Here is a 13,555-nt window from a genome sequence, read left to right as displayed (position 1 = left end):
TTATACTAAGACTGACTAGTCATGGCACCAAATGACAAATGTCCCTGTTTTTACTTCAGTTCTATTGACTAATTATCATATATTATTTGCAGTGAATAGAAAATAACTGCCCAAAATTCTTGGGGTAATGGAAAATGTTTATTCTTCCCTTAGTTTGGAAAATCCCTGTCACTAGTATAGTGACATTCATCGATATTTGCAAACACGATGATTAATAAGAGGTAAACCATGACTGCCACTTCAAGGAAGAATGGGCCTTCAGCAGACATCTTCTTTTGCAGAAGGATACCTCTGGCCTGGGTGTGGGTAAAACAAGAGAGCTGTGAGCTACTGGCAGTAAATACATGCTCTGAGGCTATGTGGTGACACTGCTGAGAAATGTAGAGAGCCCTGATTAGGTAGGGTCATGGGGGAGAATGGAATGATGAAAAGAAAGCAGAGCAACAGGACAAGGTGATAGATTCCTTTGTATAAAAGTTTTCATCTCTATTGTACTAATCTGTGAAAAAGAGAACAAGCTTCTTATCATTCTTTCTGGCAATATATTATACTTAAATAGTGCTTCAGGAAAAAAATGGTCCCCTTGTTAGTTGATATAGCCTGAATATCTGTGAGGTCTTTGAACTCTATGTATACACTGCTGATGACTTAAACCAATCTCACTATTTAACTACCTAAACTGCTGTGGTCTCACCATTTAACTCTCTAAACTCTGATGGCTCCAAATCTTCTAAGATCAACTTTCATCTCTTCCATGATATCCAGGATTCTCTTCCCAACCTTCAACTCTCCCTTTCTTTCTCCATCTCTCTACCAACTATGCTCTCCATGCCAAAATTTGCTAAGACAAGCCTTCTTGATATATAGACATAAGTTGACTTCTCTTTTTTCAACATTTAGGCAATTTTGATTTACAAAGTCACTTGTAATGGAGTTTTGTCATACAATATTCCAATTCTAATCACACCACCAGTGTCTTCATTCCTCGACCAACAAACGACCCATTTCGCCCAGCATTCCCACCGATTTCCTTGACGAACACATTTTGAAGTTTAACTATTGTACTTTGGGTTCCATACTTACAGTGGTTTTGGCATTGGTGGTTAAGATATACACCTCAACTTTTTCATGCTGGCCTTCCTAGATCAATGCCAATTTATACCATGTAGGGAAAATATATTAGAACAAAACATTAAGCTCCAATTTTTTTCCTTTTTTTTTCTTTTTATTAGTGAAACACCATGAAGTACAGTTATAGATTTACAATTTTTGTGCTTGGGTTTCTATTATACAATGATCAAATACCCATCCCTCCACCAGTGCCCATTTTCTGCCACCATGGATAATATCCCTCCCACCTCAACCCCCAACCCATCCCACCCTGCCTCTGTGGCAGGGCATTCCCTTTTGTTCTCTCTCTCCTTTTGGGTGTTGTGGTCTGCAAAAGTGGCATTGAGTGGCAAAAATGTTCAGTCCATAGTCTACTTTCAACATGCATCTCCCCTCCTGCTTGGATCCTTCAAACACACTTTATTTGGTGCTCCTTTCTCTATCTGAGCTGCCCTTTCCCCTAGAATGCCCGGCTGGCCTCTAAGCTATGGAGTAATGCTCCTGGTGCTGATCTCAGCTATTATTGGATATTAATCTCGTATTTTGTTACTTTATATCCCCCAGATGAATGCAATCTTTCTATGTCTATCCCTCTCTTTCTAACTCATTTCGCTTAGCATTATACTTTCCATATTGTACCACTTGTATGTAAATTTTATGACTTCATCTTTTCTAACAGCTACATAGTACTCCATTGTATAGATGTACCAAGTTTCTTTAACCAGTCATCTGTTCTTGGGCATTCAGGTTTCTTCCAGTTTCTGGCTATTGTATAGAGTGCTGCAATGAACAAACAATTTCAGATGTCACTTTGACTATACATTTTTGCCTCTCTGGGATATATTCCCAGGAGTGCTATTGATGGGTCAAATGGGAGTTCAAGTTCTAATTTTTTGAGAATTGTACATACTGTTTTCCAGAAGGACTGAACCAGTCGACATTCCCACCAACAGTGAAGGGGTGTCACTTTCTCGCCACATCTGTGCCAGCATTGGTTGCTTTTGTTCTTTTGAATGTGGGCCAGTCTCTGAGGTGTGAGATGGTATCTCATTGTGGTATCTCATTTTGATCTGCATCTCCCTGATGATTAATTATGTAGAGCATTTTCTCATGTGCTTTTCAGTCTGCCAGGGGGTTGTCCTGTCCAGTTCACACTATTTTCTTTTCGATCAGAATTGTTTAAAGATTATTTGATAATTATTTGATAATTATTTGATTATTTGATAAATTTGGAGCTTAATGATTTGTTCTCATGTATTTCCACTACATGGTGTCAGTGGGCATTGATCCAGGAAGGCCAGCATTAAAAATTTGCAGTGTATGTCTTAACCACCAATGCCAACACTACTGTAAGTATGGAACCCAAAGTACAATAGTAAAACTTCAAAATGTGTTTGTCAAGGAAATCGGTGGGAATGCAGGGAGAAATGGGTCATTTGTTGGTGGAGGGATGCAGACACTGGTGGTGAAAATTCTCTACATCATTAATCATCAGGGAGATGCAGAACAAAACCACAATGAGATTCCATCTCACACCTCTCTCAGGTGTGAGAGAGAGAACACAGGGGATTGCCCTGCCACAGAGACAGGGGGGATGGGGGGATGGGGGTGGGAGGGATATTATCCATGGTGGTGGAAAATGGGCACTGGTGGAGGGATGGGTATCTGATCATTGTATAATTGAAACACAAGCACAAAAAATTGTAAATCTACAACTGTAAAAAAAAATAAAATAAAGGGAAAAATTTAAAAAAAAAAGAAAGCAAGAGATTGCAGCCTAAAGAAGAAAGGATTATACTAGGCACTCTTTATGTACTCCTGTCCCCTAGGAAAATCCATCTTTGGGAAAAGTATGTATTTTACACCATTAACTTTTGAATTTTGTGGGACTGGACATTTTTATTTCAGAATGGATACTTCTTTAATAACCTAATCCTTTAAAAAACTATAGAAGTCACAACTTCATCACAGTCTTCAGCAGAAGATTTCCAATACATATTGTCTAAAGGACCTCTAAGAGATAAAATAAATACACACTCAATCACGATTTGTATGAGTTATGCTTGTTCAACACATTGGTTACACAGGAAAGCAAAATATTGGTACTTTTGTATCCAGGTAATGAGTGTTTTACTGTTCAAGAAGAAAAATGGCCCAGAATATTCCTTGGAATCTATTTGGGTCTTAGTTCTCTTATGCTAAGAAAAAAAAAACCCTTCCTTTTTTTGGTTGTTGTTGTTGTTACTGTTAAAAGTTAAATAAGAAGTTTGATCAGGCATCCTCATATTTTGTGCTATGAATTATAAATACTTCTTATCATATATGTTATCTGCTGTGCCTGTAATAAAAGAGACTTAATTCTAAAAAAAAAAGAAAATGTAATGGTGTTGACTAGATTATATCAAGATCATTTTTAGCTATACATTTCGATGATTCATCCTTGATTCACTGATTGATACTTTGAAATGTCCCAGTTCATTCTCATTCAGAGAAGTCATTTATTTTTCCTAGTATTGATGTGTACAGGGAATTTGTCACAAAATTCTTTATATAAAGTATATTGAGGAACTCAATGATAATGTTTTATTACAATTTTGCAAATAATTAAAAAAATACACTTTTAAAAGATTTTCTTGGTTCTATATATAAAAGCTAAAGTACAAAAATTTAGGTTAACTCAATATTTTCTAAAGTTGTTACATTAGTATTTGAAAAGAAATTTTAAAAGATTCAGGGAGATGGGATGGGAAAAAGTCATGGATCCTTAAATATCAGAAGAAGTCTTTGGGTATGTGGGGCAGGGGAGTGTCTAGGAAAGTTGAGATCACACTCAGTTATGTGATCTAATCTCTATATATCTAATCTCTGAATTAGATACCAATGATATATCCTCACAGATGTATTCATATGACTATCATGTACAGTAGTGAGACCAAGGGAAATAATTCTTAGCATTGACATTCTTGGAAACGGAAGTAATAATCAGGTTTTTATGATTAAGTTGTTATGATTTCATAAGCAGTGTTTGTTTCCTTAACCTAACTGGAATGTCTTTAAAAGACCAAATATAGGAAACTTAATTCACATTTAATTTAATATAGATAATGCTGAATTTACAGGTTAAATAGAGATATCTTTTCAAAAGTCTTTCAGAGACACTGTCCTTTACTTGTTTTATTAGGAACTGAATGTGGTAACCTATAATCTCTAATTCCATCTGTAGTCCTCCCTACTTTGTTTCTACCAATTCAAATAAACTTCACTTTAGACCTAGTTTTCAGTAATCTCAACTAAACTTATAGTAAAAAAAATTCTTAATCATTAAAAATCATTTCTAATAAAACATTTAATTAAAAAGTTTAATGCAGGCAAATACTGTTTTAATCTTTAAAGTAAATTGAAAAATCAGAATAATACTTGGTAAAGCATAGAAACATAGCAAAAAATAGATGGTATATATCTTATTTGCAAATTGGTAACTGTAACACATTGTCCTTTTCCATTTCAAGGATGAGATGAATCCATAGAGTACATTTGTTCACGAACAATGCTATATTCTCTCATGGATGCGTATTTAAATACTTGCCAATGTGCCTGTTTCTCAACGTTTTGAGTACTATAGTCCTCTTTTCTATTGTTAGATCTTTCTCTTGTTTATTTTTAGTTTATGTTCCAATTTTTTATTTTTAATTTTTAAATTTATATTAGTGAGATACCATGAGGTATGGTTGTAGACATATGTATTTTTGTGCTTGGGTTTCAATGATAAAATGATCAAATACCCATCCCTCCACCAGTGCCCATTTCCCACCACCAGGGATCCCAGAATGCCTCACACCCACCATCCCCTCATCCCACCCTGACTCTGAGGGAGGGCATTCCCCTTTGTTCTCTTTCTCCTTTTGGGTGTTGTGGTTTGCAAGAGGCATTGAGTGACAATCATGCTTGGTCTATATGTACAGCACTCTCTCCCATCCTGGGAGGATCATCCCAACACCCTTTCTATAACTTCCCATTCTTTCCCATGCCATACTTCAACCCCCAGCCCCTGCCCAAAACAACCAAATTTGACAGCATCTCAAACTTCAGAACTTTTATTAACAACCAATTAACTACGATGCATCTCTACAAATTGTTAAAAATTTATTAAAATAAACAAACTGTGTATGGTATTTCTGTGTTTGTCTAAAGCAACCATCTGGTACCTCAAGTGGAACCTACCATTCCAGCTACTCACATTACGTAGCCATAGTAGAGAGAGATGTCCATCTCTTTTTCTCTCTCAATAAAGAACTGCACTTTCCCCAAAGAGGTGTGTTTGGCAGCATTCTCACGCTCCTGCTGAGCCTTCCTTTTCATAGCCTCACGCTCTGGTCTCTGCTCTTTGGTGATGGGCTTTGACACGACTCGCTCGGGAACATTGGGCTTTCTCCATGGAATCGGTTGGAAACGGAAGTCCTCCTTGTTCTGTCTCTCCTTTTGGGTGCTGTGTTCTGCAGAAGAGACATTGGGCGGCAATCCTGTTCGGTCCATAGACGACTTTCAGCAGGCATCTCCCATCCTGGGCAGATCTTCCCAGCACCCTTTATTGGGTGCTCCCTTCTCTATCTGCGCTGCCTTTACCCCTAGACAGTGCAGCTGGCCTCTAAGCCATGGAGTGAACAACCTGGTATTTAACACAGCTGTTCTTGGGTGTTAGTCTCTTGTTTTGTTACTTTATGTTACCCAGATGCATGCGGTCTTTCTATGTCTGTCCCTCTATTTCTGACTCATTTCCCATTGCATAATATTTTCCATGTAGTACCATACAAGAGCAATTTTCAAGCTCACTAGTAGACAAAGAGCACAAATTAAAATGAGAAATTAAAATGTCCCCCCAAATTACAAATATTGAAAAAACAGGTGCTATCTTTCCCTAGCAGAGGTGCTAGAAAAAAGACCTTTTCAAGCTATTTTATTGAGAATTAAATCCTTTTAATAGTTAGGCAATATATAGCTTAAAGCAGTTTAATGTTAATTAAGTCAGTGTCACTGTCACTCTCCTCCCATTGTTCATCGATTTTCTTGAGCGGGCCCAGTTAGGTCTCCAGTGTGAGACTTTGTTGTAAGTTAGCTTTTGTGTGTGTAGATGGAAATTCAGGGATCAAACCCAGAACCTCAGAAATGTGAGGCAAATATTTTACCACCGAGGCCAATTTCCAGCCACAGTTAATGGTTTTGCTTTTGTTTCTATAGTGCGAAGTACAGAAATCAAAGTTTCATACACGCAGGCCAAGTTCTTTTGCCCTGAGCTACATATCCGGTCACAAGTAAGTTAGCTGTGAAGAATTGATCTTATGTAAACAATTAGAAAAGTAGACAAATAGATATAAATGCTCACATCAATGTCATCTTAGCAGTAAAACATTACAATTATAAAGTCTCAATAAACACTTTATAGTAATTGAAATTGATTATTTAAAAATCATACTTGTGTAGAGACTAATATAAATGCATAATTGAAAGACTCCAAAGAAATGTACCTGCATTTTACTTGCATGTTTATTGTGGTTCTACTTTCTTCGTAATATAGTTATCCCATGAACAATACAAATTTGGACTTCTATATGATATTTTTCAATAATTGTATTTTGAAAATTTTTGGACATTGGTAGGGATGTGAAATAATTAAAGATGATCAATATATCCTAGAAATATAAAAAAATCTAAGGAAAAGTATGCCATGCATGTATAAAGTATATGCAGATAATTGATTTGGTTGGACCCCAGACTTTGTATAGGGGTTCAAGCACTTACCATGCACACTGTCAACCCAAATTAATGGCTGGCACCACCAGGAATGACCCTTGAGCACAGAGTCTGAAGTCCCAAGCACCACATACTACGGCCCAAATACCCCACACAAATAGAAATATAAATTATCACTTACTACCTTAAAATACAAATGTATTATAAAGTCTATTATAAAATCCATAAAAGTTTTTAAATGTATCAAAATTTACAGATTGACAGGCCACACATAGTACTAATTGCAGACAATGGAATTAAATACTATTAGAAAACCATCTTCTTGGTCAAGAGCAGACTATCTGTTAAATTTGGGGGTTTTCAAAAGTTATAGAGGAGTTAGCACCCTTAACGTCTATGTTACTCAAGAATCAGTTATATGTTTTTCTTTTCTTTTCTTCCTTGTATGTGTGGAGGGGAGTGCACCCAGATGTGCTCCAGGCTCACTTCAGACCCTGTATCCAGAGATCACCCCGAGCAAGCTCAGGGTTCTGGGAATTGAACTCAGGTTAGCTGCATACAAGGTAAACACCCTCTTCATGCTGCACTAGCTCTTTGGCCTATATGTTTCTTTTAGAAAATGACATGTGAATAAAACATTCTTAATCATTAAAAATCATTTCTAATAAAACATTTACTTAAAAAGTTTGATGCAGGCAAATACTATTTTAATCCTAAAAGTAAATTTAAAAATCAGGATAATACTCGGTAAAGCATAGAAACATAGCAAAAAGTAGATGGTATAGATCTTATTTGCAAATTGGAAACTGTAACACATTGTCCTTTTCCATTTCAAGGATGAGATGAATCCATAGAGTAGATTTGTTCACGAACAATGCTATATTCTCTCCTGGATGCGTATTTAAAAATACTTGCCAATGTGCCTGTTTCTCAACGTTTTGAGTACTATAGCCCTCTTTGCTATTGTGAGATCTTTCTCTTGTTGTATTTTTACTTTATGTTCCAATTTTTTTATTTTTAATTTTTAAATTTTTATTAGTGAGACACCATGAGGTACGGTTGTAGACATATGAATTTTTGTGCGTGGGTTTCATTTATACAATGATCAAATGCCCATCCCTCCACCAGTGCCCATTTCCCACCACCAGGTATCGCAGTATGCCTCCCACCCCCCATCCCCTCATCCCACCCTGACTCTGTGGGAGGGCATTCCCCTTTGTTCTCTGTCTCCTTTTAGGTGTTGTGGTTTGCAAAAGAGGCATTGAGTGACAATCATGCTTGGTCTCTAGTCTATGTTCAGCACTCTCTCCCATCCTGGGAGGATCCTCCCAACACCCTTTATTTGGTGCTCCATTCTCTATCTGAGCTGCCTTTTCTGCTAGCGTGTGTGGTTGGTCTCCAAGCTATGAAGAAAAATTCCTGACACTAATCTCGGCCACTCTTGGGAGTTCGTCTCCTATTTTGTTATTTTATGTTCTCCGGGTGAATGCAATCTTGCTCTGTCTGTCCCTCTCTTTCTGACTCCTTTCGCTTAACATGATACTGTCCATGCAGTACCACTTCTATGTAAATTTCATGCTCTTCCTGCCTGAAGATGTCTCTCTGGCTTCCTGAAAGAACAGGGAGGGGAGAGGCAAATTCCTGGTCCTAAGCAAACAGAGGAGGGGAAGAATTATCTAAAAAACATACCAAAAGAGGCATTGAGTGGCAATCATGTTCGGTCTAGAGTCTACTTTCAGCATGCATCTCCCATCCTGGGAGGATCCTCCCAACACCCATTATTTGGTGATCCCTTTTCTATCAATAAAAAATAATAAAAAATTAAAAAAAACACACAAAAACAATCAGTTTTGATTCGCATGAAATATGGAAATTCTGAATTTCACGTGTAAAAGATTTTACTTGGCTTCACTGAAAGGATTAAAAATTAAATTGCACAAAATAGCTTTGCAATGGCCCATCTCATGGTGATTCAATTAAAAAATAAATGAAGAAATTTTAAATCACTCATAAAGATTAAAACTGCCATAACAAATACATGCACCTTGATTTGAAACAGATAACTCACATTTGAAAAGAGAGAGAGCGAGAAGGAATAAAATAAAGTGAACAAAGCAAATGACTCCTTAGGAGGTCATATATATAGTAATTAAGGTGGGAGGAGGTGGTGCTGGAGCACACGAAAAGGTATTTATGATTCAAGGATTCACACCCAGAGATATTATTGCAAAATTTCGAAAATATATAAAACTATCTCACAATACCCTCAACCATGTATGGTGAGACTTGAAATTTGATACCAATTATTTATTCACACAGATGTATTCATATGCCTATCATATGCACTAGGGAGATCAAGGGAAATCATTCTTAGCACTGACATTCTTGGAAACTCAAGTAGTAATCAGGTTTTTATGATTAAGTTGTTATGATTTCATAGGCAGTGTTTGTTTCCTGAACCAACCTTGAATGTCTTTAAAAGGCCAAATACAGGAATATTAATTCACTTTTAATTTAATATATAATATGCTGAATTTACATGTTAAACAGAGATGGATGTCTTTTTCAATAGTCTATTAGGGACACTGTCCTTGACTTGTTTTATTAGGAACTGAATGTGGTACCCTATAATCTCTAATTCCATCCCTAGTCCTCGCTACTCTACTTCTACCAATCAAAGCAAACTTCACTTTAGACCTAGTTGTCAGTAATGTCAAATAAAGATGATAGTACAAAATAAGTCTGATCAAATACTTGTGTTATCCAGCAGTTGTTAAAGATGCTTACACAAGTGAACAGAATATTGAGAAAGAAACGAACACTCCAAATTGTCGTTGAAGAAGGCAAAGAATACATGTTGTAAGTGACCATAAAAAGAAAGAAACTTAAAGTCAATTCCTTGGTAAGTTCTGGTAGTCTTGAAACCATGTTGCCCATGGGGTAATCAGCTAGCTAAGTCTTCCTTCACTTGGATGTTCCTTGTTCACATCCCTGATATCGCTCTTTTCCTCCTCAGAACCCATTCCCAGTAAATCATGTGCTCACCAGATCTTGTTGTTTCAAGCGTTGTTTTCGCCAAATTTCAAGTCCTTCCTTTTGCACTTATTGTCTCTTCTCCCATCATTTCAGACTGTTCTCCCAGCATTTTTTCCTCAGTGAATACAACTTTCCTTCAAGGGAGTTGAAGCTTGTTCGTTTGGAGAGTAGACTGGGATCATTTTCCTCTAGCCATACATGAAAGGTAGCAAAACACTTTTCAAGTTGTTCTGTTCCTAGCCAGTCAACTACCCTTTCCTGGGAAAATTTGTTAGCAGTTTAGTCTCAGGTCTGTCAGAAACTGCATCTGTGTTGCTCCATTTCCACCAAAGTAGTTACTGGTACCAATCAGACTTAGTGAAATATATGTTCCTGTTAACCCACTGGCACTTGGGATCCATGTGAACACTTTCCACCTGGCTTTTATGAACCGTGGTCATCCAGTTTGCTTTTCTGGTGGCATTCTGTTTCTCACTATTCCTCTCCACAGCTAAGTGATGTGAAAACACCATCTTTAGTAAATTGTATGATTGAAAGCTCCAGAAGGAATGCCAGCCCTTTCAGCTCTCTCAGTCTTATATGTAACCTGTTCTTTAGAACCTATCGTATTTTCTTATTTTTGTTTTGTTTATCAATTACGAAAAACATGTTAACGTAATTAAAAAACATCCACCAACTCTCCTATGATGATCACCAGCTGTCCTGTTCTCTCCCCTTCCCGGTTTCCCTGCTATCCTTTCCTCACCCCATTAACTCTCCTAGGACCATCTCTTTCTGCCACCACCTTCCAGGCTCAAGGTCAAGCGGTACGAATTCTTTGGGAGTGGTGACCTAGTGCGCATGTCTTAGTCCGGTACATCCCGCAACGCAGCCCCAAGGACACTGATAACGTTGGTTCTTGTGTGAGCTGCAGTTAACAGCGATGTTTAGAGAAGGATACAGGCACCCGGGACCATGGAAGACCACAGAGCAGTCCCTCAAGGTAATATAATTTGAGCTCCCCACTCTTCATCAGGCCCATGCAATTTCTCCTCTGATGGGCTTTAGAACCTTGGACCAAGTTTCTCTTTCTCAGAATCTTGTCTATTCCCCCTTTGTCCTCTCTATACCTTCCCATTCTTTCACATGCCATCCTTCAAACCCCAGCCCCTCCCAAAAACAACCACATTTGACAGCATCTCAAACTTCAGTAACTTTATTAGCAACCAATTAACTACGATGCATCTCTTCAATTGCTTAAAAAGGTATTAGAATTAATAAACTGTGTATGACATTTCAGTGTTTGTCTAAGGCAACCAACTGGTACCTCAAGTGGAACCTACCATTCCAGCTACTCACATTACATAGCCATTTTAGAGAGAGATGTCCATCTCTTTTTCTCTCTCAATAAAGAACTGCACTTTCCCCAAAGAGGTGTGTTTGGCATCGTTCTCAAGCTCCTGCTGAGCCTTCATTTTCATAGCCTCACGCTTTGGTCTCTGCTCTTTGGTGATGGGCTTTGACATGACTGGCTCGGGAATATTGGGCTTTCTCCATGGAATCAGTTGTAAACGGAAGTCTTGGAGGAGAAACTGACTCTGATGTATGGGTGGCGAGAGCTGCTTCTTCACAGATACTGGAGAAGGCTCCAGATGTTGAGAAGTGCCAGCTGCTGTCTTGTAGGAAGCAGGTGTAGAAGCTGCAGGGCGAAGAATACACTGGCTACTAGGGTTCTGCAAACCTGGTTGAGATGGGTTGGTTGAAATGGACTGAGCAGGTTTGGCAGAACCAGACAAAAATGCAGTGGTTGACCGGGAAGAATTGGCAGCAGTTGCCTGAGCTGCATTGGTAGAGCCAGGCTTGGCAGGGTAAGCTGCAGCAGGACGATGTGAGGCCACAGATTGTCGTCTGGAGAAACAGGTCGAGCTTGCGGCCTCTCCATGGTAAGAAAAGTCAAAGGTACCAATTTGACCTTCCCAGGAGGTGGCAGCTCAGACTGGGATGGAGATGAGCGTTTTTCAGCATTGTTACTTGGTTTCTGTACTTTGTTTTGACCTGAGTTTTCTCAAGGACTTTTCCATCCCGTGTAGCACCTAGCCATGGCTTGACAGCTGAGGGTGGATTGGCATCTTTAGGCCTCTTTGAGCTACCCAGGACCTGGAAGGAAGAGATTCCAGGTTTTGGATCACTCTTCTTCCCCAGAGCATGAAAAACTTTGACAGAATCCAGCATCTGTATGCCTAGGTAGTGGCGGGACTTTTTAACAGCCTCTTGGCAAAGCACAAGTTGACTTTTCTTGCGTGTCATCTTGCCAGTGGTGGGCTTTTCTTCTGCCTTGATCTTGTTCCCTGGCTGCTTACACATCTTAGCTTTCTTAGAGTTTTCTCTGGTGTTTTTTATCTTCTCCTGCCCATGCCTCTTTGTCTTGCTGATGCTGCTGGAGGCAGCTTTGTGAGGTTTGCTGTTAGTTTTGGCTGTGGTCACAGGACACCTATCACTGACTGCAGCATTAGGAACAATCTCTGCTCCTCATAGCAAGCATTCTTGGACTTTTGGCTGGATTTTCGCCTTTGTTTCTCCCTCAAGAGTTTCAGAAGCCTCCTTTTTGTCGTTCTGTTTTGCATTGGAGGTCCCCTTAGTGCCACTTGAATTTTCTTGCACCTGCTTCAGAGTGATGGTCTCAGTGGTGTTCATTACCTGAAGATCTTTTCATTGATCTAGGTATACTGGGATCTGGTAGGTCTCCAGAGCTTTTGAAATCCCAGGTTTCATCTGATCAAAATTTATAACTTTTTGTTCCTGAGTTGGAGTTGGGTCAGCGACAGGTTACTTTGGGTTGGAGATATTATGGGAACTTTCCCAAGGTCAGGTGGTGGATTCCTCTCGTCTTTGAATCCTTCTACTGCAACATGTGGGCAATTCGGAAATTTTTGTCAGACCAAATTTCTGACCTGAATTTCGATGCCAGGGAAGTCTCCATCTCCAGGAAATTCATCACTTAAAAGGAACCGAGGAAGAAATCAGTCCCTGCAAAATGAGATATTCCCTGCACAAAACTACTGCTGCAACAACTGTGCACCTACCATCAGTAGACAAGGAATTGTTACTGGCTCTTCTACGGATCATGGCAAGGCCCTGTGCTTGAAGATTTTAGGTAACTGTTGTAGTTCTTACTGTTTGTCATGTGGTGCTGTTGTTTTTTGGATTTCTTTGTATTTGAATGAGTTTCTGTGTAAACTAACTTAAAAAATAAGAGACTTGGACAGAGGGATAGTCCATTTGGTAAGGCACTGGCCCTGCGAAGAGCTGACTTCCATTTGATCTTTCATATCACGTATGATCTGCTAAGCACATTCAGCAGTGATCTCTAGCACAGACCCAGGAGTAATTCCTGAGCACTTCGTGCTATGACGCAGATTCAATGTCCTCCAAACAAAAGATTTTTTTTAAAAAAAATAAAGATTTTTAAACTAACAAGTTCCATACAGAGATTAGGATTGTAATGTGTTTTACTCTCAATTTAGTCACTTTCATAGAAAAATAAAAGGACGTTAATATCATAGAATAAGAGTATGAATGAAGCACTCCTTCAGCATGATATTTGTGCTGAAGTGCAGATTCTAGATTTGATGATTTGAGATAGAATCTCTGAAACATAAGTATATTCAGAACCTTGCCGTTC

This window comes from Sorex fumeus, unplaced genomic scaffold, assembly GCF_029834395.1.
Source record: "Sorex fumeus unplaced genomic scaffold, SorFum_2.1 ptg000054l, whole genome shotgun sequence".
Lineage (NCBI taxonomy): Eukaryota > Metazoa > Chordata > Mammalia > Eulipotyphla > Soricidae > Sorex > Sorex fumeus.
This window is presented reverse-complemented; position numbering follows the sequence as displayed.